Source organism: Neoarius graeffei, chromosome 20 (assembly GCF_027579695.1).
Source record: "Neoarius graeffei isolate fNeoGra1 chromosome 20, fNeoGra1.pri, whole genome shotgun sequence".
Lineage (NCBI taxonomy): Eukaryota > Metazoa > Chordata > Actinopteri > Siluriformes > Ariidae > Neoarius > Neoarius graeffei.
The window spans coordinates 16,327,122-16,351,233 of record NC_083588.1 but is presented as its reverse complement, the minus strand read 5'-3'; the positions used below and the strand labels follow the sequence as shown (position 1 = coordinate 16,351,233).

The 24,112-nt window shown below is 41.1% G+C and overlaps 1 protein-coding gene across 3 annotated transcripts in view; it reads left to right on the top strand.

Moving 5' to 3' along the window:
• tnrc6c1 (trinucleotide repeat containing adaptor 6C1) overlaps positions 1-24,112 on the top strand; it is a 212,556-nt gene that overhangs the window by 112,211 nt on the left and 76,233 nt on the right. The gene's annotated exons all lie outside the window — the stretch shown is intronic.

Genomic DNA, 24,112 nt, shown 5'->3' with positions numbered 1-24,112 from the left:
AAGACAAACGTTAATTACAAATAGGCCTTTTATTAAGAGCTCCGATTTCTTGTACAGACAATTACGCAGCAGCTGTTTCCCATTTTAGATTGTGTCTGTGTGTTTGGAGCTTTAGAACTGTGTTACTACTTCGTATGTTGAAGTTGCGCATTCATGCTATCATACGTTATTTCGCCACCTGCTGTGTAAACAGCACAATTACAACTAGGAAAAACCTAAGAGATGATGCAGCCTGATAAAATCTCCAATTTTTTTTTTTCACTGATTCAAATAGTCATAAATTTGTAGTGCAATATATTGTTGCATGATGTATTTTTCCATGCCTAGTACTTACCTGCCACTTTGGAGCCTTTGCCAAGTTCCTCTTGTGACTTTCTTTTCCAATGTCTGTCCATTTTAAGTGATTTAAAGGACTAATAAAGATTAAGCTGTTTTTAGCCATGAAGAATGTTTTAGCTAGCTAAATGTAGAGTGTCCAGTATTAATAATAGTTGACATTTTATTTTTAAGTTCGAAAAATATGCGTTCCTCAAATTTAACCTGACGTGTCATCAGTTTCACGGAAGCCCTGGTTGGAAAACCCAGACCTCGGGTAAAAAAAAAAAAAGCATTTTGAGATTTGATTGTTTCTTCAATGACGGTGACAAACTTAACGTTCTGTGTTCAACTTCACTGTTGAACATTTTTCTACAAGAAAGGAATAATTATTGACTTTCTCCGTAGAGTACAGTGTTGTATTTCATCTCAAAGTACTCAAGTGATCCTTGATACATTAAGGTTAAGATATTTTCGGTTCAAGTATTTTAGTAGTGAATATTTGTTTTTCTTCACAGCAAACCCTCAGTCTGATTCACTGCAGTTTTTTCATGGCATTCCAAAATAACTCCTTACCATCAAAGGTAGCTAATTTCGTTGAGGGGTGGGTTGGTGTTTTTTTTTTTTGTTAATTAATTAATATAAATAAACCACTCAAGACAAGTGATGTACATTTAGGCCATTATTAAAAAATGTTCTGTTTCCGGTCCACCGGCCGGGTGAGTGCCATTTGTGCGGTCGCAATTTTTTTTTTTTTTTAAATGCCGGTTTTTCGACATTTTTTTCGGGTTCGTAAATCTAAAATCGAACTTGACATTTACGCATTCCGCGCAGAATATAGAACTGAATCAGCTCTGCGCATGCGCCGTGCGGCACAAAAAAATGGCCGCCACCATGAAGGAAGGAGATCCGGAGCTTTCAAACATTTGCTTAAGTGTGAAATCGCAAAATGGTATTCTAGCGAACAACAAAATAGTAAAGATTCAGAAAAACAAATCATTCAGTGATCATTTTAATAGTGTAATTTCATCCGAACTAGGCCTAACGGTCGATTTAGAACTACAAAAAGTCCGTGTGTCGGACCATCGCAAACCGTTACTGGAAAATTCGTTTGATCTTGATCCATCCGAGACGTTACAAACAGCTTTTGAGTTTTGTTATGCGAAATTCATTACCTACTTTGTTAATGACCCTGACAGATCTGTAGGAGAACCTAATAGATCTATTCAAAATGAGAACGGAACTGAACAAAAAAATGCGTTTACGGAACTAATGCAGGTTGGCTGGACAGAATTAAAAACTGTGTCTGTAGCAAATAAAAAGAACGAATTACAAAAAAAAAAAATCCCTCCCTCCCTACTGAAAAATTTTTTTGCTCACCCGGTGGACAGGAAACGGATTTTTTTTTTTTTTTAAGCATGGCCTTATTAGCATTTTTCTGGTATGTCAGAAGTCATGCATCATTTCAAGGCATTTTTATTCATCGTTTTTTATCCAAAACAATGCATCTATTTGCCAGAGTTAGTTAAGAGTGACTTTTTTTTAAGAACAGCCCACTTCAGGAAACTCACCATCTCAGAATTTAATCACAATTTGTTATTATAGAGTCTAGGGATTAGGAATAGAAAATTTTACTAACCTTGACCAGATTAACCCCTTCCCGGCCGGATGGGCCACGCCCAAAATTTGGAGGTCCGACCACGGGTATGACATTCATGTTGGTTTAAATTGAATATTTTCAAAGATCCCATGATTCAGATTGCTTTTTCTGAGAGAGCATATGGGTGATCTATAAATTGCTTCCAAAAAATTTGTGGGGGTGCGAAGCGTATCCACACTAGCGCCACCTACATTTGGCACGGACGACTATCTGGCTACCTAGAATTAAGGCTCCAAATAAAATATGCAACTGTATCCCAAGGATTTTTTTGTTGTTTTCTACTGCTGCATATGTAAGTAAGCTAAATCAAATGAGAAAACAATGGGACTAGTGAGAATAATTTAGAAAATCTAATAAAAAATAATGAAAATCCTTGCCGACACCCTACTTCGGGCCACGCCCACAAAAATATTCTCACTATCCCATACAAACAACCAGTTCTAAAAGTTGAACCAAAAGGTAGTCTATCTATTCCAAATAGAAAATTTGTGGGTAACATCGTTGGTAGGCTAATATTAACACATTTATAAGCTTGATTTTCCATCTTCGCCCATGGCATTTTGACCCCTAAACTGTACCTAGATGTGGATAAACTGATCTATGATACTAGAAGTTTTATTGGAATTGTATTTTCTGACTTCTTTTCTGCTATTTATAAAATATTTTAGATGTTATTGTACTTCACAAAAATACATACACTTACTGAAAGTGTAATGATATTTAAATTTTCACCGACTAGGTATCTTGTAACACAGCAACATTGAGGCCTTATCAAAGTGGCAAAAATTTTCTGCTTCTCAGCTTGAAAAAGATCACTTCATGGTCACTGAAATTTTAGCCAATTTATCATTGAAAGAGGTCTTAAAATGGGTTAGAGTCATATTATAGATCTCATGCACACTACTATACATGTTGGTATCCTAGACAAAGGAATAGCATTGTAGTGCACATTTCTTGTACTTGTTTATAAGGGCGTTTCTACGACGATCTCCCATTTGTTCTAGAGGCATTATTCCTTGAGATTTTACTGGTGTTAAGTTTGAGTTTATAACTGGTAAAATGTCATTCAAAGAGTCACTGGCCTCAAAATGGTAGGATGCATCCAAATCTGAAATGTCAGAGTCAGCATCACTATTTGATCCCATTGCACTAATGGATATAGCAAGTGGAATGTCATCGATATCATGCACAGACTCATTTACAGGAGTACTTGTCTGTTTTGGTTTAGGTCGTAGTTGATGTTCAGGAGTTTTCAGAACTTTTTTGCACTGATGAGGGTCCTTGCGACAAGAAGTACATATTGGTGAGCCAATTGGAATGTCTAACTGATTACAAATGGACACAGTTCCAGAACGGAGTGAAGATGACTTAACATTTTATTTGAAGGATGGTTTGGATGTTGACATGCTTTTCCAGGTTTCCAATAAATTCCAAACTGAAGTCTGTGTTTTGGACAAATTATGTCATCATCTTTATAGCTTATCTGACGGGCTCTGTTCATTATCAGTTCAACTTCAGTTGTCCCTTCTAAGTCTATTTTTAAGTTAGACCCATGAGATGCAACAGAGTAAGCCATGTTACAAACTTCAGTTGGAACATCCTCTGGCTTTGTTGACGATAAACTGCATTTTCCAAATTTGCCATCACGGAAGATGCACCTTTCCATTTTAACCCTAGAAAAGGATGCAACTTCTGAACACTAATCTGAATGGTAGGTTTTGATATATTGTTTTTGATATTTTGTCAATGATTTTTTTGAAAGTTTGAAAGAGAGACAGAAGAAAACAAATTGATGACAGGCATAAATAAATTTTCCATCAATTATTATGAAACCAAATTGAAGTGTAAAGAGAAAACTTACCCACACAGCTACTTGGGCTTACACAATGCAAAATACCAGTGTTCTTCTAGTCTGCAAACTGCGTAACGTAGGCAAGACTACGTTGTAACGTCATTTGGAGCACTACAATGCTATTCCTTTGTCTAGGATACCAACATGTATAGTAGTGTGCATGAGATCTATAATATGACTCTAACCCATTTTAAGACCTCTTTCAATGATAAATTGGCTAAAATTTCAGTGACCATGAAGTGATCTTTTTCAAGCTGAGAAGCAGAAAATTTTTGTCACTTTGATAAGGCCTCAATGTTGCTGTGTTACAAGATACCTAGTCGGTGAAAATTTAAATATCATTACACTTTCAGTAAGTGTATGTATTTTTGTGAAGTACAATAACATCTAAAATATTTTATAAATAGCAGAAAAGAAGTCAGAAAATACAATTCCAATAAAACTTCTAGTATCATAGATCGGTTTATCCACATCTAGGTACAGTTTAGGGGTCAAAATGCCATGGGCGAAGATGGAAAATCAAGCTTATAAATGTGTTAATATTAGCCTACCAACGATGTTACCCACAAATTTTCTATTTGGAATAGATAGACTACCTTTTGGTTCAACTTTTAGAACTAGTTGTTTGTATGGGATAGTGAGAATATTTTTGTGGGCGTGGCCCGAAGTAAGGTGTCGGCAAGGATTTTCATTATTTTTTATTAGATTTTCTAAATTATTCTCACTAGTCCCATTGTTTTCTCATTTGATTTAGCTTACTTACATATGCAGCAGTAGAAAACAACAAAAAAATCCTTGGGATATAGTTGCATATTTTATTTGGAGCCTTAATTCTAGGTAGCCAGATAGTCGTCCGTGCCAAATGTAGGTGGCGCTAGTGTGGATACGCTTCGCACCCCCACACATTTTTTGGAAGCAATTTATAGATCACCCATATGCTCTCTCAGAAAAAGCAATCTGAATCATGGGATCTTTGAAAATATTCAATTTAAACCAACATGAATGTCATACCCGTGGTCAGACCTCCAAATTTTGGGCGTGGCCCATCCGGCCGGGAAGGGGTTAATCTGGTCAAGGTTAGTAAAATTTTCTATTCCTATCCCTAGACTCTATAATAACAAATTGTGATTAAATTCTGAGATGGTGAGTTTCCTGAATATGCTCTTTTTGGGCTGTTCTTAGAAAAAGTCACTCTTAAATATTTCCGTATTATGAAAACGAAGATTAGAAGGATGTGTTTTGTGTTGGGAGTAAGTGGCAGATGATCCACTCTGATGATCTATGGGAGGTCTATGCCACTGAAGAAAAAGTGTAAGGTGGTGTGCATCTCCATAGCAACAGGAATATTATGGGACCTAGGGACGCACAAAGCTTCAGAAGGTTTTCCTGTTAAGTGGCACCCCAAGGAACATATTCATGCACTGCTTTGTCGAAGGCACACATGGTGCAGACACTTCAGTTCAGTGCGCTGGTGTTAGGAGAAGTGAAAACGGTTCGCATCACTAATATTCAAACCTTGTAACACGCTCGAATGTAGTTCGACTCGACAGAACAACCTGATCTAATGAATCTCATGTTCTTGATATGCTGTGTGTTTGAATTGCTTCTTTATCAGACCAGTTTTCTCAAAGCGATTTTGTTTGAACAAATCTCAGTAGATAATCAGTTTTGTTTTTTAAAGACCAATTTGCCGTATAGACATCCTGTAAATTAGCCTACCTGACTGTGTTCATGGCAGATATTGATGCTATCTGTATGCATCTGGCTGATGTGGCTGTCCATAGTAAGATAAAGGCAGTGCATTAGAACATGGAAGAACGTGGGATGTGATGTTTGCTGTGAGGAGAGCGTAGCCCCAGGCCACCATTCAGCGTGAACCTCAGATGAAGTGCTTCTTAATTTGTTGGGAATTCGGTGCTCGTTTAAACTGATGAATTGGGCCTTTGAGAGAATTATTTTTACCCAGACTCACTTTTTTTTTTGGTTCCGTGTCTGTCTTGAAAATCTTCAGTAAAAAGAATAGACGCCTGAGAGCAGGGGTTTTCAAATAAAATTTGTAAAGCTCCAGGTACATGAAATCTTGATACACAACTTCATAGAATTATTACATTTACCTTTTAATTAATGGTATTAATGATTAGTTCATAACTATAAATAAGTTTGAAGTGGACTCTTAACAGATGAGATGTCCGTTTTGAATTTGGATCAGAGAATTGAGGGCACTTCTCTGTCCATTAGTCATAAAGTTTTCTGTCTTTCTTGTCAACTGTTTTTTGGGTTATTTTTGTTTGTTTTTGTTCCCCCCCCCCAAAGCCATATTGTTAGTTTGGTATTCAGTGTCAATGAAATACTCTTGATGAGCTTCCTTCAACCAAATAATTTATATAAGTGCACGTCATTGGAAAATTTGCAACAGAGGATCTGCTGCAGAAGTCACGATGGTTCATCTTTTTAAAAAATAATAATTAATTAAATTGTACATGGACTTTACGAAGCTTGTTGTTTTTACACCGTGCTGAATTCCAAATAGCTAAACCAGGGGTCACTGAACTTTTTTCTCTGGGGGCCACATTGTCGTTCCTGATTGTGATGGGGGGCCGGGGTCGGGTCAGCTATATAACATAGAATTGTATGACCCAGACAAATATGACCACCAGCAGGCCTCATTGTGTAGTAGAGATTACTAGCCTGGCACAGCCATCCCCAGTACTGTATCCACACTACTATATCCCCACCACTATATCCCCACACTACTATATCCCCACACTACTATATCCCCCACTCCACTATATCCCCACACTACTATATCCCCACACTACTATATCCCCCACTCCACTATATCCCCACACTACTATATCCCCACTACTATATCCCCTCCACTATATCCCCACTACTATATCCCCCACTCCACTATATCCCCACTACTATATCCCCCACTCCACTATATACCCACACTACTATATACCCACACTACTATATACCCACACTTGATTCCTGGCACATATTTGTTTATCTTTACTAGTGGTTTGCAAAAGTAGTAATCGAGTCTTCACACTTTGTTTTAATTTGAAATACCACAGATATTCCATTTATTTATTTTCTAATAAAAATAACATCAAAGCTGTCAAGGTAAGAAACATCTGCCTAGTCAAGGTGATTGACACTGGCAAAGGTGAGTGGAAAATTATAAATTGTAGGTAGGCCTGTTGATATTATTAATAATATTAATAATAATTGTGTGCAGCACTTAAAGATCAAATAAATAGGCCTATAAAATAAATACATTTTTTAAAAAAAAACAGTGAAATTATAATATGAGCAATAGATCACAGCAGTTGTGCTGTGTCCTGCACGTCATTGCTCTCATCCATGGCCAAAGCAAAAAACTCGAATTCTGACGCTCTCTTATTCAGCTGGTCATACACGTTGTCCCCCAAATCTTCGGTTCGCCTGGTCATAGTAGGTGCGGAGAGAGAGACACCGCGTTGAGCGCATCCTTCTTGTCGGGACACGCCTCCTCGGCCACAGCAAGCATGCATACTTTAACAAAGTCCCCATCAGTAAACGGCTTTCCATGGGTAGCTAGTAGGTGAGCTACCTTATAGCTAGCTCGGACAGCAGCCTGGTTAATCTGGGTTTGGCGAAGGAATACATTCTGTTGTGCAGCCAGTCCGCATTTCATCCTCCGAATCCTGTCTTCTCTTGTTTGCCCTCGCAAACTAGCATACTCTTTGTGGCGGGTTTCGTAGTGACGACGCAGATTATATTCTTTGCAAACCGACACACTTTCTTTACATACAAGACAAACTGCACGGTCTTTACACTGAACGAAAAAATAATCGGTGGTCCACTGTTCTTTAAAAACTCTGCACTCTGTCAGCTTTTCGCTTACCGCTGGCCATTTTGCTGTCCTGAACACTGACAGTTCTTTGCGCATGCGCTGCCTGTCACTGCTTGATCGCGAGCATATGATGAAAATTCGGAAAATATGAATAGTTCATTTTATAACTAAATATCAATTTTAATTGATAAAATCAACAAAATACAAGATGCAGACATGTTATTATTTGCCAAAAAGCAACTTAAAAAAAATAGGCCATGACCACTTTTGGGGATTGCCTCATAGGGCCGGTTCAAGTGATGGGGGGCAGAGGGGCTGGGGGTGTCGGGCCGTAGTCGGCCCGCAGGCCATAGTTTGATGACCCCTGAGCTAAACAAACTGACCTTACCTGAGGGATTTATGCATAAAAGAACATCATGTTTAGACAATTCCCTTGTAACGTAAATAAGTGTTCTTATCTATAAGTCTGTCAAGTATGACGACTGACACAAGTCACCGAGATGACAAGCAAACGTGTATTTACAATAATTTAAAAGTAGACGGCCTTTCGATTTCATAAAATCTGTGAAATTTAGTTCTCTCTCAAATTTGGTCATTGTGGTATGTTTGTTTCTGTAATATCTTTAAAAAAAAAATGCACACAAAAAACCAGGCCGTTCTGTGACTGGGAAGTTATTTAATTTGAGGGGATTCCCTAGCAAATAATGCGCATGAAATCGCTCGCTTCGCGCAGTCAGGCAGACAGAGGAAGTCCGTCCCTGTGGCTGAAATCGCTCCCTACTCATTATATAGGGCACTATATATATAGTGGGGACGCCATTTTGTAGTGCTGTCCGAAACCTTAGCAAGGATTATTATAGTGCACTCAAAGTATCCCGCAATGCATCATGAAAAGTAGCGTGCAACCGATGGTTGCTAACCAAAGCAATACATCCCATCATGCATTGCGGTCACACTGAAAGAAATCAAATTAAATTTGATTTAATAAAAAGCAGCGGCAAAGAAGAAAGTCTTCAGCCTTGATTTTTCAAAAAACCTGAAAGATGCAGGTACTTTGTATTGATTAATGTAGGAAATGCGCTCAGTATAATATGGATTTATCACAAAAATACACGCATGGATTTGTGATTTTGAAAACCCACCAGCCGGCTGATCTGGCACGTTTTAATTGCACGACAGTAATGATGTAAATACCAGCGCGACGGACTAGTGTCTGGAAGCGTTTTTTTTTTTTCCTCTCCCCATTTTACGAATGAGCTCACTATGTAGTCCTCTATATAGTAATTCCCTACATAGGGAGTAGTGAACGAGTGAGCGATTTTTGGACATGGCGTGTGTGCGCACATGCACAGGTTTACCTTTTTCGTCATCTTTTGGGTTTTACGGCATCTGGCATCCAGTGTTGCATTACCGCCATCTACGGGTTTACCTTTGACGGTGCACTGACAGTTACATCATTGTCCCTAAACGAACAGCTGATCACACCGAGGTGCTCGCTGACCGCCGATTATTTATTAGTTTGGTCCTGCGTGTCGTCGTCTTGCTTTCCGTTACTGTAGTCAGTCTTTCATTCGCATCCTCCATTGTTCTCTCCTGTTTCAAATTTGTATCTCACAGTGCCTTGCGTGAACAGGGAAAGCCCACCATGTGATCCATGATGTAGTATCTTGTATTGTGTTATGGTGAAGCAAGAAAAACTAGCGGCGAATTTGGGGCCACATGGCCCTAAATTCATGGATTGTTCTATTAAAAAAAAAAAAAGAATAAAATTGGAAGTCTGTGATTCGAGTTCAGTAGCTTTCGGTCCACGAAACAAAAGTAATTGGGTGTGGAGGAAAATAATTTTTTCTTTATGACCTAAACTTGAAAACTCTGAAAGGCAGTCGACCTTTAAGAAGATGCCTGCACTTCTTTCAGGCTGCGTGTCTGTCTACTCTACATACTGTGCACACAGCCTTCTTACTGATCTCACTCCTCCCTCTCACGTCTCCATTCAGCAGCCAACTCTTTCAACACCAGCAGTTAGAGATATGAACCTATTCATCACAGAAACGGTGCTTAAAACGAGGCCGCAGCAATGGCGAGTAATTAAAGCATTTCGCTTTACTTGATTCTATTAGTAGCAGAGCCGGTGGAGGATTTGTTCCATGTGTTTGTACAGCCAGCTAGGTTAGCGCACACTCGGAAAGAGGGGACGAGAAATCCTTCCTCAAACCTCCCCTTGCTAATGCTGTGCCGTCATTGGTCGAGCACACGCAAGCTGCTAGAAGGCTTCCTCCTCCTAGTAGAAAGCTCAAGTTTGTCAGTTTGCTGGACTGATGTCGGACTGGCACGCATGAGCAAGATTATAAAAGCGAAGGGATCCTTTAGCCGTACAAAGAATCAGGCTGTCATTGAGGACGTCTTTAATTCCTGATAGCTAATCTATAACCAGCAGGAACAAAAGAACAGCCTAGATGTGTAGAATGGAGGAGGGTGTGTGTGAGAGAGAGAGAGATGATGTGTTCAAGAGGACGCTGCTCCCCCTGCTGCTTTCCCCTCTGCTTTTGGCAGGCAGACTGAACTGGAATTAATCAGCGGCTGGAAACACTACCTCTGGATAAAAATAGCAGATTTCAATGTTACCACTGTACATCGTGATTTGTGATGTCCCTTCAGTCTAGCTGTGACGGGTCACAATTTCACATGGCTTGCATGCATGCTGACTGAAACGTTTTGTCACGAATCCTTGACTTGCAAGTGACGTCAAAGCAAAACAGAAACCCGGATGTCGGTGGATATACGAACGCGGGGTCAAGCGACATTTCCATACAAAAGTCACGCGTGCCGTGCGCAACTCTGTTTTTCCACTGCTTTAAAGTGCCATTCCACCATTGGATGTATTCTTTGGCATAAAATACAATATATTTTGACAACATATATAAATGGTATCACTAGACAGAGAAATCTTTTAGCTTCAAAATGATATATCAAACATAATTTTTCGACAACGACAAGTATATTAATTTTGCAACCAAAGTCACCTACCCTTTTAATTTCCGCGCGGTAGTGAAACGTGATGTCATCGGCAGGTTCCCCTTCTTGTGTACCACGTGTCGGTCTATTTTTAGACCAGGAAACCCCCAAAGTCATTTCTCCTCGTATATGGGGGCCAAAAAAATTGCGAAAAATTGAGTTAATCTTTCAGTTAGCTAGATTTATTGGTATTATTTTTATCGCGTTCTATCCGCCATTGCTGATATGTGCCACGTCACATGGTACACAAGAAGGGGAACTTGCCGATGACATCACGCGCGGAAATTAAAAGGGTAGGTGACTTTGGTCGCAAAATTAATATACTTGTTGTCAAAAAATTATGTTTGATATATCATTTTGAAGCTAAAAGATTTCTCTATCTAGTGATACCATTTATATATGTTGTCAAAATATATTGTATTTTATGCCAAAGAATACATCCAATGGTGGAATGGCACTTTAAGCATTCTTTTAGCTATGCCATATCTTTGTGCTGTATATGGTTGTGGTCACGTTCCGATTTTTTAGAATTCCGTCCGTGATTCGGAAAGATGGCGAAGAAACGCCGAGGCTTAGTACGGAGAGGAGATGAGCGCGGCTGAGCATCATCGGCAGGGCTGATCTGACGCGCTAAAACCAAAACAGCTCTCGTTTGCAGTAATCATTTTATCTCCGGTCAGATTCAAAAGCTTTCTCGATAATATCATGGAAGAATTTTATTTCCTGTTGCTAGAATTTTGCTATAAAACGAGCGTTCTCTTGTCGTGGTTCGCTCGGTCGTTGTTTGTTATTTTAACACCAGTGGCGGCTCCTGAATTTTTTTTCGGGGGGGGGGGCAGTTTTCCCCCGTTATGTCTACACGGACCATAAATGTCCACAGGACTGAAGTAAATTGACCTAGGTAGCAAGTCAGCTGTTCTGCAGAATGTTCTGTAAATAGATTTTGTACTTCAAACTCCATGACCAGCAAGAATTTTACAGACTGTGCAACTTGAGGACAAACAGGAAAGTGCACTTACTGTAACAAAACATTGTAAATAGTTGGCTAACATAACAATAGCAGTTGAATAAATAGATGAGTGGATCTTTAGATCTTGCAATTACTGGTATTTACCAAGGATATTACCAAAGTGCTAACTCTCGGAGCAAAGTGTGGCAAATATAAAAATGCACATTGAAAACATCAAAAGTGAACTGATTCTGTGACTGTGTGTGTGTGTGTGTGAGAGAGAGTCACGAAGTCAACCAAACCCAGAAAAGCACCACGGTGACTGGAGCCCTCAGTTTCGTCTTTGCCTCGTAGAGCTAACTCGAACACTCCACAAAATTTCACGCATTGGATGAGCCGGTTTAATATGTGCCTGTTCTTGCTCAGCTCATCGTTGTGGCGGCGAACTGCTAGCCTGTAGCCCTCATCCGGTTGCGTAGCGATGTTCACTCTCCCAAAAGCCGAAAATTTCAGGCAGCTGCCCATGTGAATCTTTGATGACTCATGTTTTTTTATTTTCTCCGACAAATGATGCATGTCTGACCGTCCAAGCAGTGTTGTCCGTGGAGCCACCTCCAGGGTGGGAAAGTAAGCAGGGGGAGCAGAAAACCGCTGAGGCGTCCTCGCAGCCAGCTCGCCAGGATTTGCGCAGGGACCATGTTGAAATAAAACCTCGAGTATGTGATTTTTTTTTTCCCCCCCTTTGTCGAAATTTGTTTTATGTTTAGATTTGGTCGAGGGGGGTCCAGCTTGTTTTGTTGCCAATTTAGCTCGATTTGATCGCTGACTAAATGGAACTTCTTTTAAGGACCGCACTGAATTGCTTTCCGCATCCATCTCACCTCAGAAACTGAGCGGATCGAACGCAACTTTGCCGCGCTTCGCAGTGACGTAAGCACGTTAGGGCAAGCCCCCCCCCGGAACCCATAGAGATTGCATTGAAGTGTCAGTCAGAAGAAAAAATATATATTAACATGGGACTCTATCAGTGAACTCTTGGGCGATTTTCAGCGTGACTGAAATCGTCCCAAAAGGGGCGGTACTCTAGAAGCAAGACCACCCTGATTGGACAATGATACCCAGAGACCGATTAAAACGGCCTCGAGCAGCGCTGGTGAAAGTTTGTTTTAAAAAAAGAAAAAAAAATTTTTTTTTTGCGTTTTGGCAGTGCGCCGCCCAATCGCCCTTATGCACCAGCTGCCCTTGTTTAACACATCTATTACCATTTCGCTTCTAGGAGCGCCAGCAAAATTATACGATAGAAACAATCCAGACTGGGCACCCACTCAGAAAATGGGCTCTGTCTGGGTACTCTGTGGTCGGTAGAAGCGTCTTATCTTCAGAAAAGTCTGACTTTTTAAAATAATATGGGTCAAAACCACACATCCATCTTTTTGTATCGAATCTTCGCTCGACCGTTCAAATCGTGGTAATACTGAGAAACTATAGTGGTTTGTTTACGGACACTTTCAGCGGCTGCCGTCCAAGACTACGTTCAGACTGCACCCTGAAACGACCCATATCCGATTTTTTTTTTTTTTGCCCATATGCGACCTGTATCCGATTTGTTATTAACAATCTGAACGACACAAATCCGATTTTTTTTCACATGCGACCCAGGCCGCTTGGATATGTGGTCCTAATTCCGATGCATATCCGTTATTTTCACATGCGACTGCAGTCTGACCGGACAGCTCGCATTCATGCGACCTACACGTCATCAACAAGAGACAAACGTCACTATTCTGCGTTGGCTAATCCTGCCTCTTTGGAAGAGTGCACTTTTTTTTTTTGTTTACGTATTACGTAGATGTGCTTATTACATCTCAATTTGCGCATGCGGGACACTTTTGGGTCGTTTTCCGTTCATATTGGAGATCGCATACAAGTCTCATATAATTGGTAATGTGAACGGCCTAACAAAAAAATCGGATTTCACAACAAATCGGATATGGGTCGTTTCAGGTTGCAGTCTGAACGTTGTGCTAGTTGCTTTGTATATCCACCATCATGGCGGACGCTCATGACATTTCGATCACGTGGTTGCGAGTCATCTATAGAATGACTTAAGAAAGCGCATACAATAAACTTGGTAAACCACAATTCTGTGTTTTTAGACAGACAGTCCACAGTTTAACAATTACGCCTTAAATGATTAAGCTAAATCGATTTGTATGATCGCTGCTCTGACTACTGTCTGACATTCGCCTGAAATGCACGAGCACGCCATACTTACCATACCATGTTTAATAGTACAAATCAAGAAAAGAATTATTTTTATCACATACGTTTCCTCATCCCTCTAAAATTAATTTCTGGTTACACCATTGCCAGCATAACATGCACTGCTTCTGAGTCATGTTTAGATTAGGGTGACCAGATTTCCCGAGTCTAAAACCGGGACACTTTGCGCGTGACCGTGATACTCGTGCACGCACACACGTTTTGATGTAAACGTGCCGGCTCAAACCATGGCTCAGACAGGTACTTCATCAACATTTCAGAGAATAATGAAGTATTTTCTTGTTATCTACATGTACTTCTATCACAATTCAGTGAAAGTAAGAAAATCAGACAACAGATGTGATGATAGGGAACAGGCCAATAGCCTAAATTTCAACTGATTTATTTCACCTTTGTGAAAACGCCAAGAAAATGCATCGCTTGCATATTAACATCAACATTTTATGCGATGAACTTTTTTTTTTAAACAATAGGCTATGCATTGTAACGGCAGATTCTACCATAACAGAGGCCAGTTAATTCCCATCTCCTTAAATTGCTGAATTGATTATTTTGATCATTCTATTAAGTTTTTCTAGTAGCATTTGGGGTCTTGGACATTCACAGTAAATTTTAGGACAGTAGTCCTGGTAACTAATTAATAAAAGCCTGACATGACAGACATGCTAAATGACAATAGAAACACATCGGTTTCTATCATCAAAACCTGACAGACAAACTAACGTCTACCATCATATTCTGACAGACACTCTAGATGACAATAGCAACAAAACTGTTTCTTACATTATTAATCTGACAAATTTAGTAATAATATTAAATACCTCATCACTAGAACCAAAAAATAAAATATTGAAATAAAAAAGATATAATTTATTTTCAAAATTGAAATATCAACAATAATTGTCAGAACAGTGACAACAGACACGACTGTGTCACTTTCGCGGGGAAATAACACATTGAAATGGCCTGTCAGCTGAAAGGGTCGCAAGTGGCTCTGATTTATCTCAACTTACGATAGTTTTCCTCCAGAAAATTTTAAATATGAATGCACAAATATATTCTCAATGTTTCTATCGTCAGGATAGCTGACTGAAAATCTTACCTTGATTTATTTGATGAAATCTAGCTGTCAGAACTCCAAGTCTTGCCCGGAAGTAAATGTCTGCTGTCATAAAAATCATGCGCAGTAGAATTTCCTCTTTGCGTCAGTCAACATGTGCGTGGTGAGGGCTTGAGTTTTGCTATCGTCAGGTGCATTTGACTGACAGACTGACGATAGCATTTTTAAAAAATAACTGTGGGCTCCTCTCGTGAACGAAATAGTTTTTTCGCTGTTAATCCATTTCAGCTCTATTTGTTGACACCCAAAAATGATAAAGCCTGCTTCCACACGATAACTACCAAAGATCCATAATGGCCGAGTCTATCGTCAGGTCATCTGACAGAAATTCACTGACGATAGCAACAGGGATAATGAAAGTGATTTTTAAAATGGGAGTTATGTCTGTCAGATATGTCAAAGAAATAGAACTTTATTCTTTAAAAATCTTTTATTGATATACTTAGTGTATTTTTAAATGACGTGCTGTTTTAGAAGACCAAATGCCATATTTTCAATCTTGAAAATATTACCTCACTGAAAAAAGGACAAGAAAAATTTCTTATTTTGTGGGCAAGTGGTTAATGGATCCAGTTACGGTAGAATCTGCCTAACAGCAACGAGCGCATGAGCCTAATTGTTGTCACCTCTGAACCTTTACCCAAAATGCCTCTGTTTAATCTTAACCAGTGTCAGCTATTAACTATTTTGAAAACGTGAGCCCTGAGTTGACAACAGCATCAAACAAGTCAAGACAATCTGTGATACAGATTAAAGACAGATGAAAGACAACAAAAATGTTTCAGAAACACAACCCACCCACCCTAAAGAAGATGCCATTTTATTGCATATATTTACATGATGAGTGAAGTTGCTCCAGTAGCGCTTTATTGCCCGAGAGCCTGCTGGGAAACTGCGATCAAGTATCGTCGAAATTGGCCCGGGTAATGAGCAAGGCTTCGAGAGTAGGCGCGGTCATGCGATTCCTCTCGTCAGTCCAGGTGTTGCTCATGAGTGAAAATATTCGCTCAGCTGGAGCATTGGTGCCAGGTAGGCACATGGCAAACTGGCAAAGCTGGCTGACATTGCTGTAAGGAATCTCCCTACTCTTGAAGTACGCGAACATCTCCACCCAGCGCTCATCCGTGCGGCATTGTCACGCAGCCGCTAGCGCAAAAAAACGTTATAACGCGGCCTCTATACTGCAACACTGTACAAATAGATACACTGTAAGGTTGACTGCGCACACACGCTTATTGATGCTGAATTGCTAGAAGCTTTATTGACATCTCGTCGGCTATGTATGATCACTGTAACCGGGACAGTTTGTTAGTGTTTGGTGTAAGGGCCTCTGCATGCTCTTGCGACAAGGTTTTCGCAGACAGTTGTAATTTATCGTTGAGCGGGGAGTAATAAGCGTGCGCGATGCTATTCACCGCCACAACACAAGGGGATACGAAATCGCGAAATCGCTAGGAGTAGTTGGTGGGTGTGGTTAGTGGAGTGTTTATCCTCCGGTTACTGATAATGACTAGAACTGGAGTCGTATAGATGTACGTACTTCCTCACTTCCTCGATCAACCGCTCTTCGTGCTGCTCCATCTTCGCTCGTGTTTTTAAAAATGGCGGTCGTGAAAACAAACCAAACCGGGAAAGTAGGGAAGTGGAAGTGCGTGTACAGCGGATGTAGAGTGGACCAATCAGAGCTCTCTTGTCTGCGACGCTGTCTGCGAGGCTGGGAGGTGCGCGCAGAGCGTCTGCGAAGGTGGGGGGGCTACGCAGACGCTATCTGCGACGCTATCTGCGAGGACTGGGTTGTCAGCATAAATTGGCCTTAAACCGGGACATTTCAGCGTCCCAACGGACCTTTGTCAGGACTGGGGACGCGCAACTCAAAATCGGGACTGTCCCGGTCAAACCGGGACGTCTGGTCACGTTAGTTTAGATACGAATGTGAGTTACATTTAAATGTATCACACAGGTGTTAATTTTAAACTTGCGTTTCAGACCACTGTCAAGCCAGCAGTTATAGAAACTGGCATGCACATGTACAGCGGTTTACGGTAACTGCCTTTGGTTGGCTTTGCTACAGGGTTCCCTCTTGATTCTGAAAAATATTTAACACTTTTCAAGGAAAAAAAAGTCAAATACAGTGGTGCTTGAAAGTTTGTGAACCCTTTAGAATTTTCTACATTTCTGCATAAATGTGACCTAAAACATCAGATTTTCACAAAAGTCCTAAAAGTATATAAATAAAACCCAGTGAAATAAATGAGACAAAAATATTATACTTGGTCATTTATTTATTGAGGAGAATGATCCAATATTACATATCTGTGAGTGGCAAAAGTATGTGAACCTCTCAGATTAGCAGTTAATTTGAAGGTGAAATTAAAGTCAGGTGTTTGCAAACAATGGGATAACAATCGAGTGGGCACCCCGTTTTATTTAAAGAACAGGGATCTATCAAAGTCTGAGCTTCACAACACGTTTGTGGAAGTGTATCATGGCACGAAAAAAGGAGATTTCTGAGGACCTCAGAAAAAGCGTTGTTGATGCTCATCAGGCTGGAAAAGGTTACAAAACCATCTCTAAAGAGTTTGGACTCCACCAATCCACAGTCAGACAGATTGTGCACAAATGGAGGAAATTCAAGACCATTGTTACCCTCCCCAGGAGTGGTCGACTAACAAAGATCACTCCAAGAGCAAGGCGTGTAATAGTTGCCGAGGTCACAAAGGACCCCAGGGTAACTTCTAAGCAACTGAAGGCCTCTCTCACATTGGCTAATGTTCATGAGTCCACCATCAGGAGAACACTGAACAACAATGGTGTGCCTGGCAGGGTTGCAAGGAGAAAGCCACTGCTCTCCAAAAAGAACACTGCTGCTCAACTGCAGTTTGCTAAAGATCATGTGGCAAGCCAGAAGGCTATTGGAAAAATGTTTTGTGGATGGATGAAACCAAAATAGAACTTTTTGGTTGAAATGAGAAGCGTTATGTTTGGAGAACGGAAAACACTGCATTCCAGCATAAGAACCTTATCCCATCTGTGAAACATGGTGGTGGTAGTATCAGGGTTTGGGCCTATTTTGCTGCATCTGGGCCAGGACGGCTTGCCATCATTGATGGAACAATTAATTCTGAATTATACCAGCGAATTCTAAAGGAAAATGTCAGACATCTGTCCATGAACTGAATCTCAAGAGAAGGTGGGTCATGCAGCAAGACAACGACCCTAAGCACACAAGTCGTTCTACCAAAGAATGGTTAAAGAAGAATAAAGTTAATGTTTTGGAATGGCCAAGTCAAAGTCCTGACCTTAATCCAATCGAAATGTTGTGGAAGGACCTGAAGCGAGCAGTTCATGTGAGGAAACCCACCAACATCCCAGAGTTGAAGCTGTTCTGTACAGAGGAACGGGCTAAAATTCCTCCAAGCCGGTGTGCAGGACTGATCAACAGTTACTGGAAATGTTTAGTTGCAGTTATTGCTGCACAAGGGGGTCACACTAGATACTGAAAGCAAAGGTTCACATCCTTTTGCCACTCACAGATATGTAATATTGGATCATTTTCCTCAATAAATAAATGACTAAGTATAATATTTTTGTCTCATTTGTTTAACTGGGTTCTCTTTATCTACTTTTAGGACTTGTGTGAAAATCTGATGATGTTTTAGATCATATTTATGCAGAAATATAGAAAATTCTAAAGGGTTCACAAACTTTCAAGCACCACTAAGTATTCACTTTTTCTTAGTCTGTACTTTATCTTAGTTACTGACTTATCAAAGTGGACTTGATGCAGGTTTATACCAACCAATTCAAATATTTGTACAGATGCAGCTAGTCTTCTCCATTACGTATAAAATTTAGGCTCCACTCCAGCCTCGAATAAGAGAGACATGATTTTGGGCGCCCTGTGCACCATCAGACTAAAATAAACCTCTTTTTAGTTTGAGCTTACCGAAGGTTATTTTAGCAGGGAATTATTCAAGAGGTATTAGGACTCCCTTTAGCCTTTCCTTCAACACACAACTTGATTTACAGCTGAACAGAGTCCAGGAGAATCTTGAAACGACCAACAGTGAAGGAATCCGATTTTCCCGTCGATTTATGAAGCGAACACAGAATGACCTGCCGTTTTTCATCACGCGTCAGCAGCTAAAAGACCAGGGGCTCAGTCCGGTTTTCCTGGAGCTTAGATTTTTAAGGGCGATTGGCATAGATAGGTTGGAGAGGTTGTATCTAACTTTACAAGATATTATCACCCGCGCACAGTCAAAGGTTATGTCATCTTTATTAGTGATTTCTGCACTGCTCTTTTTAAATTTATGTAGTTCACTTCAGTTTCTGTCTCCTTATTATTATCATCGTCAGCACCCGTAAAGTCTCAGGGAACTGACGCGCGTGTCAAGTGACTTTAATATCACTAGTAAAATGAATCATCAGTTTAATAAAAATATCATTTCTCACTCACATCTCTCTCCTTTAGGAGCACAAAGACACCAGTTCTAAGCTGCATTATTATATTACAACATTCAAAATCCCAGATGACATCCAAGTCAGTTGTTTTCTATTAATCTCTTACTTTTTTAAGGCAAAAATACCTGGGGTTTATAGCCTGAGTGATGGGGCCGAACAATGCCACAGCATTAGCCGCGGTGACTCAACACGCCACACTGCCCAAAACACAGCTCCCTTCAGTCGCTTGCTGGCTGACAGCACTTTCACTTTGGCGGGTTTTTTTTTTTAAATCGACCCCTGTATTACCGACACTGTCCAATGTGCTCAGGGACTGTTGAGGCTCTGAGTGCGTCTCCCCCGTGGCTTTTTCGACCCTTAACTCATCTTCAGTGCATGAAGAAGCTCGCCCAAAAAACTCCATTAGCTTAGACCGCACCATTGTTTGGTTCACGCAGAGATCATTACACCACCACACCAGGCTGATTAAGACGCACTGTGAGTGGTCGAAAGCCTGCCGCCCTTTTGGTCATTATGCGTCGTCGATTTTTATTGCTCACAAGCACATGCTCATTGTTTTTACACTCTGGAGAAGTCTCTTCACTGGGGTTGGATTTCAGCAAACAGAGGGATTTGTCACTAATGGATTATGTTCGTCAATGACTAGTGTGACGAGCGCCAGCGGGAGCCCTGCGCTGTGGATCTTCTGTGTAGAGTGTGAAAAGTAGCAGTAGTGTACTACAGGCCATTTCCGTATTGTTTTTCACAAATTCGTACAAGGCAAAAAGAGAAGGCTGAGCCCATAACGAATATTAAAAGGAAATCTCATGATGGCATCTCAAGAATTCATTATCTCATTATCTGTAGCCGCTTTATCCTGTTCTACAGGGTCGCCGGCAAGCTGGAGCCTATCCCAGCTGACTACGGGCGAAAGGCGGGGTACACCCTGGACAAGTCGCCAGGTCATCACAGGGCTGACACATAGACACAGACAACCATCCACACATCTTCACATTCACACCTACGGTCAATTTAGAGTCACCAGTTAACCTAACCTGCATGCCTTTGGACTGTGGGGGAAACCGGAGCACCCGGAGGAAACCCACGCGGACACGGGGAGAACATGCAAACTCCACACAGAAAGGCCCTCGCCGGCCCCGGGGCTCGAACCCAGACCTTCTTGCTGTGAGGCGACAGCGCTAACCACTACACCACCGTGCCGCCCTGCCAATATTTTGTACCAGAATATTCAAGATAGCAAAACTCTCATGCCTGATATACTTGCCACTTTAATAGGAACGATTACATTTGATCATTGCAGTTACCCGATCATGTGACGTTATCTGCATGATTTCAAGCACTGCACTACAAGTCATGAGCTTTAGTTAATGTTTACATCAGAAAAACGTGATCTTAAGGACTTGAGCTAGTGGGTGAGAATATAGAATTTCCTCTTATCATGCAGCATGTGCTAACCAGGGAGCGTGGAGTCATCGTGTGCTTCCTCCCCGGCATGTGAAACCAACCTTTTCGAACTTCTGCTCATGCAGCATCACAATGCAACATAACGCACTTTGACTAAAGCGTGTCTGTCCTATTTTGCATACATGAGCTAGTGTCACAGCTAGTGTATCTGTGGGTAACGAGGTAGAGAGAGTATACCATCCTTCCCACTCTGACAGCACAGCCCATTCACAATCTCCAGATATGATCGGGTGAAGGTTTTATTTTATTTTTTTCCACTACACAACTTGGAAGCAACCCCAGGGACTTTAACAATAGCGTAGTTGTTGGTAACACGGGCTGGTTTGAGTATTTCATAAACTGATGATGATCTGAGATTTTCATGCACCACAGTTTTAAAGAGAAACGGCCTTTCCGTCTGAAATTTGGTCATTGTCGTTTTTTTTCTAGAAAAATTTAGTATGAGGGCGCTCACCATGGCGAGGGAGCGAAGCGGGGGGAATGGTGCCGGTTGTCTGCCCAAAATTGAGGCTACAATGGGACATTCTGAGGCTATCTGAGGGGGAAATTGTCACAAATTGTCTGTCAACATCGAAAAAGAAGTAATATTCTTCTGCCCCGGACAGTCTTTGGCTTTCTTCCGCTTCGTGCCGCGGGATGACCTCTTTAAATGCCCAAGTGTCAACAAACACAACTCGCGAACTACTTCTGTCAAAAGCTCCCGCGCCGGTGGGTGAAAGGTCATTCAGTCTCGAGAAATCTCGCTCTACCAGTCAGCTGACCTTGTATGTAACCCATGTCAAATCTCGCGAGAGCAGCCGCGACAAGTAAACAACTAAACAACATGGCGCCTCAGTCTGGAAAACGCCAATTCGGATTGTTTTTGCACCGTCTGGCGGTGTATCTACTATGATTGGAATATTTTTGGAGTAATTATAACGTATTTGATGATCAGACACATTGTCACTTGGTGTTGCTGGGAAGTTTTCACGGAGAAAAGATCGTTTTGAGAAAGATTGCATGTTGTACAGTAGCATATAAGTGCATGGCCTAAGGGCCTCTGCATGCTTTTGCGACAAGGCTTTCGCAGATAGCTTTTCGCAGACAGTTGTAATTTATCGTTGAGCGGGGAGTAATAGGCGTGCGCGATGTTATTCACCGCCACAACGCAAGGGGGCGCGAAATCGCTAGGAGTAGTTGGTGGGTGTGGTTAGTGGAGTGTTTATCCTCCGGTTACTTATAATGACTAGAACTGGAGTCGTATAGATGTACGTACTTCCTCGATCAACCGCTCTTCGTGCTGCTCCATCTTCGCTCGTGTTTTTAAAAATGGCGGTAGTGAAGAAAAAACAAACCGGGAAAGTAGGGAAGTGGACGTGCGTGTACAGCGGATGTAGAGTGGACCAATCAGAGCCCTCTTGTCTGTGAGGCTTCTGCGGTGGTCACAATTTTTGAGAGGTGCGCGCAGAGCGTCTGCGAAGGGGGGGGCTATGCAGACGCCATCTGCGACACCATCTGCGAGGACTGCGTTGTCAGCATAAATTGGCCTTAAGTGTGACTTGGGGTTCAATCGGCATTTCGGTAAGGGGGCGCAGCGCCCCTGTTCCCCGGTTTAGACAAAAGCCTGATTGTGATATGTTTTTGTGTAATATCTCTCAAAATATCAGGCCATTCTGTAGCTGGGAAGTTATTTAATTTGAGGGGATTCCCTAGCAAATAATGTGCATGAAATGGCACAGTCAAGCAGACGGAGGAAGTCCGTGTGCACATGCGCGGGTTTACCTTTGACCGTGCACTGACAGTTCCATCATTCTGTCGCGAAACGAACAGCTGATCAGACCGAGGTGCTCGCTGACCACCGATATTTTATTAGTTCGGTCCTGCGTTTCCTTTCCTTCACATAGATCACCACGTCTTTTCTTCTCGCTTTCCGTTACTGTAGTCGGTCTTTCACGTTTCATTCGCACACTCACGTCCTTCATTTTCTCTCCTGTTTCAAATTTGTATCCCACAATGCCTTGTGCAAACAAGGAAAGCCCACCACGTGATGCATGTAGTAGTATCTTGAATTGGGTCATGGTGAAGCAAGAAAAAATAGCGGAGAATTCGGTAGCTTTTAGTCCACTGAACAAAAATAATTGGGTGTCGGGGAAAATTCTTTTTATGACCCTAAAATTGAAAAATCTGAAAGGCAGTCTATCTCTAATACCCCCCCCCCCCCAAGTCCCATTGCGCTGTCCACTTAGAAAATGCAGAAAGTAGAAACGTATCATGGCAGTCCCCATTTGGCTTTTCACAAACTCATTGATGGAAATGCCAGTCTTACTGTCAATTAGTTCTCTGTTGTGTGGGGTGGGTTTTTTTTCCTCTTAAATTTACGTTCTACTCCCAGTCAAGTCTTCCTCTAATGGGCACAGATTCTTTTCTTTTGAGAGCCAAGACTGGAAAAAAAAAAACATGGATACCTTCAATAAAGTTGATTTTGCTGAAAATAAATGACATTTGAATGAGCAAATCAGCTGGTTTTGGTTTAAATGAAGCAATTTGATGTTTGTTACTCTTTAGGCACAGTGATTTGAGACCAAGCACCCCGAAGCCTGAAGATAAAGTACAGCTTCACCTGTGTGCAATACTTGCGTAGTTGGTAGAACGAAGGTGTTTAAGTAGCTTTTGGGTTGTGACCTTGATTAAATGGGTGTCTGCTGAGGTTTCTGTAGGATTCCCTATAGCAGCACCAAAACCAAGTTAGAAGTGAACACCAGCCACGTCTATCTCCTCCGTCTCTACCAGTGCTTGACTGCTTTGTGCTTTGAATGTCTCTACCAGTGCATCAATCAAATCAATAGCTGGATGTCTCAAAATTTTCTCCAGTTGAACACAGATAAAACAGAAGTAATTCTATTTGGAAAAAAAGATGAAAGACTCAGGATTACCACTATTCTTGACACAAAAGGGATTAAAACTAAAGAAATGGTTAAAAATCTTGGTGTTTTCATTGACAGCGAGCTAAACTTTGACAGTCACATGAAAGCAATCACTAAAACGGCATTTTATCACCTAAAAAACATTTCCAAACTAAGAGGACTTATGTCAAAAAATGATCTGGAAAAACTAATACATGCCTTCATCTCTAGTAGGGTTGATTACTGCAATGGCCTTTTCACAGGCCT